At 48.3% G+C, this 4,632-nt stretch overlaps 1 pseudogene; it reads right to left on the bottom strand.

The window, feature by feature from the left end:
• Window positions 1–882: 882 nt before the first annotated feature.
• On the bottom strand, window positions 883–2,381 carry LOC116095741 (annotated as a pseudogene).
• Window positions 2,382–4,632: the final 2,251 nt, after the last annotated feature.

The raw sequence follows: 4,632 nt of genomic DNA, 5'->3' as shown, positions 1-4,632 counted from the left end.
AACCGGAAGGTAAATTCTTCCTCCGTTTAGTTGTTTTTGCCGGGTATTTTGTCACAGCGATGAGCACATGTTTTGGGTAGGGAAGAGTCTACAATGTGCAGGGTTTGAAGGCAAGGTTAAGCATGCTTCTTTGTGTTCCACTGGAAGAGTTTAAGCAACAAGGCAATACAAGCAGATTTGGGGAAGGGAAACATCATACTAACTACAGTGTGAACAAAAATATGAGCAGCCCAAGCAAGAGATATGGATACTGGTGCGCTCTGGCCTCAGTGATGTGTGTGGCAACCCAGACAGCCTGAAGACATAGCCTCAGGTTTAATATTAAATTATGAAATCTATTTTCCACAATGGAAAAAAATGCTAGGAAAATCATTGAAAAATTTTAAATAAATTCAAATATATAAAAATATTTAGAATTGCCACTTAATGAAGGGGTCATTACAGGGGCACGCTGTTCTCATCCTTTTGCTTCTGTGATTGACGGGCGCTATTACAATCACCTGTTCAGGAAACCCAGAAAGTAACTTAGGTCGAGGAGTATGGAGAAGTGGAGTGGAAACAGAGTGCTGATTTGGGGGTCAAGCTAAGACACTGGTTTATTTAAATTCTCAGGTAAGTTAGTACCAGATGGAAAACGGGCAGGGAAGAAGTGTCTGCGGATGGCATGCAGCTGAGTCTTTGCCAGGTGGTTTAATTTGAACTCAGGAGCCGACACGAGAATGCCTCCTTATTTAATAAGAGAGGAGAGGTCTAGCCTAGACCCTGGGCATTGACAGTCTGCATAGCCAGAAGAGGAGGAGGGTACAGAACCAGGGAGAGAGCAGCCTCGGGGGTGGAGCTATAGGGAGAAGCAGAGGAAGGAAGTGAAGAAAGGGAAAACTATTTTCTTTTTTCTTTTTTTTAGGGACCAAAAACCCGAGTCTTTATTGGCCTCGGCTACTTGAGGGGGACGAATCGGGAGGAGTGGGTAGCACCAATACCGGGCTTGCCATGCTTCACAGGCTTGTAGGTGATGGAGAACTCGCCCAGGAAGTAGCCGATTGAAGGTCTTGCTGTTGTACACACCCACCATGCTGCTGACCATCTCGACCATCTCGGGGAGAATGATCATGTCTCTCAGGTGCGTCTTCACCACTTCAGGCTTCTCCATGGGTGGCGCCTCCTTGGCCTTTCTCAAGCACTTGTGTTGCTTCCGCTGCAGGCAGGCCAGGGTTCAGGCGCCGCCTCTGATGGGCGCTGTACAACTGCATCAGCTGCTCATAGGACGTGTCTAGCAGTTGGTCGAGGTCTACTCCATGGTAGGTGAACTTGCAGAAGGTCCGCTTCTTCTTCTGCTCTACTTCAGCCGTCTTGGCGGTTGCTCGGGAAAGGAAGTAGGGAAAACTATTTTCTTGTGTTTGTTGCCAAGATTGAATTGTTACCTGAGATTGAGTTCAAAGGAGGCCATAAAGATGACTGTTACACTGTGTGTCTCAGTTCGGGTTTTCATTGCTACACCAGACTACCATGGCCAAAAATCAAGTTGGGGAGGAAAGGATTTATTTGAGACACAGTTCCATATTGCTGTTCATCATCAAAGGAAGTCGGGGCAGGAAGTCAAATAGGGCAGGAACCTGGAGGGAGGAGCTGATGCAGAGGCCATGGAGAGGTGTTACTCACTGGCTTGCTCCTTATGGCTTCCTCAGCCCACTTTCTTCTAGAAACCAGAACCACCTGCCCAGGGATGGCATCACTGACAAAGGGCTGCTCCCTCTCTGATCACTAAGATAATGCCTTATAGCCAGATCTTATGGAGGCATTCTCTCAATTGAGGTCCCCTCCTTTCAGATACATCTAGTTTGTGTGTCAGTGGACATACGACTAGCCAGCACACTGTACAATTGTCTTCAACTAGGGAAGAGTCAGTGGAAGCAAAAGCCTGAGTACAAGTTGAGTGAACAATAGGGAGAAAGTTGGGACCGTTTTCTCCTCAGACAAGCGTGACAGAAAAGGGAAGTCAGGAGTGAAGAACTCTCTGGAGGCTGAGGTGAGGGTAAGATGGAAGGCTGCTCCACGTGAACACGGGATGGTGGTCAAGTATAGCTGAAAGAAAAGGCCATGTCAAGGAGCTCAGCTTGAGAGGGCCTGGGTGAGTCTGATCCACATGGAAGAGCTGGCTCTAAGAGAAGCAAGAACACAGACTACCAGCCTGCTCCTTTCTCTGCTTCCTCGTTTACTAACGTAAGGTGTAAGCTGTTCCAGCCACAAGTACAGACCGTAAACTCCACCTTGGCCGTCCTGCCATGGTAAACAAAACCATCTCCCAGCATGGGCGGGCAGGGCTGAGCATGAAAACAAGGCTCTTGTTGGCCGAGAGGACCACCTGCTGAGCCATCGCACATCTCTAGGGGATTCTTGGGTACCTGGATCACACCTCTCTGCCGTGTGCTACCCAGGCTGGTCTCTTGCCCTTTATCCTGGGGGAGAGTTCAATGAGATGGCTCAAGCCAGTCTCCTTGCTGTGGGACAGCTGCTCCAATTGTCCTGGGAGGAAATCAGCTCTTTGTTCCCTGAGTGCTCAGCTGTGCCTAGTTCCTTGATCCTTAAAGTAGAAACAATGTAACTGTCCCCTGGGATGGCCAAGGGCCAGAGGGGTATGGATGCAGCCTGGGACACACAGTAGGCAAGGAGGGACTGGTGGCGGAAATTCCTATTAATAGCAAATGTTGTTCTGGTCACAGCAGTAAATTCCTCCAGTGTACCAGGAACCTTAGTGATACCAGCTTTCTCCCAGGGTAGAATCCACGTGATGTCCCAGAAAGAACATAACTGTTCTGCACCCCTGCTGTTGATAGCTCGTGGAATAGTGTGATGTATATAGTTCTGCCTGTTCTGTAAAGGAGGAATGAGCAGTAACTGAACATAGGGTGCTTGTAAGGGATTGACAAGTTGTTATGTGTATGAAATACTGACAAGGCCTCCGGCTCTGTACTCATTAGATGATCAATGTTCATTGAATGAGTAAATATATTCATTAATTAAGCATGGTGGTAATATACCTATAATTCCCAACTTTGGGGAAGTTGAGCCAGGATGATTTTAAGGTCAAGACCAGCCTGGACTAGGTAGTGAGTTTGAGGCTACACTGGCAACTTAGTGAGAACTTGACTCCAAATTAAAAATGATAAGTATCTGAAGGTGTTGTAGCTGAGTGGTGGCACACTTGCCTAGCATGATGGAGACTCTGGGTTTCACCCCTGCCACCATTTAAAATAAAAAAGGGTGCAAAAAGTATGAATGAATGAAATGTCACCCTCCAGCAGGCCCTGTCTTGCATATGAAAAGAACAAAGATCAGAAGTAAGTGACTTAAGTCAGGTCTCCTTACCAGTTTAGCAGAGTTGGGGTCCCTGTGCCTCCCAGCTTATCTCATAACTCCACTCTTAGAACAGAGTATCTGGTCCCTCAGTCTCCTGTTAGGCCTCAGAAATATGGGCATAAAGAAGATAACATGAGAGTCCAAGGACATTGGACTAGTCAAGGTCAAGCTGAAAGCGTATCCTCCCTGCCTTCTTACTGTAGGTCTGTATCTACGGCAAACACAGTCTAATGCCTAGACTTGGGAAGCCAAGGGACAGGAGACCCTCACCTCACATCTGGGGAAAAGAGTTATGAAACTCAGCAGAATCCATATTCCTAGAGCCATGTATCTAGCATGACCCCTAGCGTGCGTCATGCCATCCCTTCAGGAGCCTGCACCAGGCCTGTCCACACTGTGGTCTTCATGCTGAAGGTCCTCAAGGCCATTCAGTGATCTGTCCTTGGTTAAGGCTTAGTCTGTTCATGGAGCCAAGAGGTGCATAAGCCAGGCCTCTAGGGATAGGCTAGAAGGACATCAGGCAGAGGTGAACATGTCTCCCCACAAAGAGAGTACCACAAGGCCAGACCTTGCATGCACTACACCCAGCCACAAACTGTGGGGGACATTGGCCCAGATGTTGGCTGCCTAGAAGTTTGCTACAGAGAACAAAAGGAACCCTGATCACATCACAGCCTAAAGGCTGACATTTTATAGATGAGCTGCCAGCTGGCCAGGGTATAGCCCAGGCCTGTTGGGCTTTGGGGTCCCTGGGCTCTAGAACTGGTGTTGCTTTGGACTGTATGTCTCTAGCATCCAGAATGCCTATAGCATAATTGTCTTCCTGAACACTGGTGTTCTTTCTCTTATACAGCAGCCAGTTCCCATTGACAGCTTATGCTGAGATTAAGAGAGGCAAGAGGCCAGGTACATCCAAGGCCCTGGACTGCTTGCCGCAGCTGCTCAGGCATCCACAGGCAGTGGATATGGACCCTCTCTTGTCAACTTCAAGTTCACTTTCTTCATCTCTGTCATAATCTCTGGTGCACTGTAAGAAAGCCCAAGGACCAAAGGTAGCTAGCTATGCACCCTTTTAGCAAATGCCCTTTATCACTCTCTGGTTTTTCCCGCTCTGCCCCCAGCACCATACTCCAGGCAACATCTTCCTAGTGACATTGGAGCAGACCAAACACAACTTCCTGTTTATGTGCTCTGGAGGGTCCCACACAAGGACCTGAGTCCTTGTGTGGGACACCCCTGAGTCCCCGGTGGTGATGCTGATGAAGGACCTGGCCT

The sequence above is a fragment of the Mastomys coucha genome, unplaced genomic scaffold (assembly GCF_008632895.1).
Source record: "Mastomys coucha isolate ucsf_1 unplaced genomic scaffold, UCSF_Mcou_1 pScaffold18, whole genome shotgun sequence".
In the NCBI taxonomy this organism is placed as follows: Eukaryota; Metazoa; Chordata; class Mammalia; order Rodentia; family Muridae; genus Mastomys; species Mastomys coucha.
This window is presented reverse-complemented; position numbering and strand designations above follow the sequence as displayed.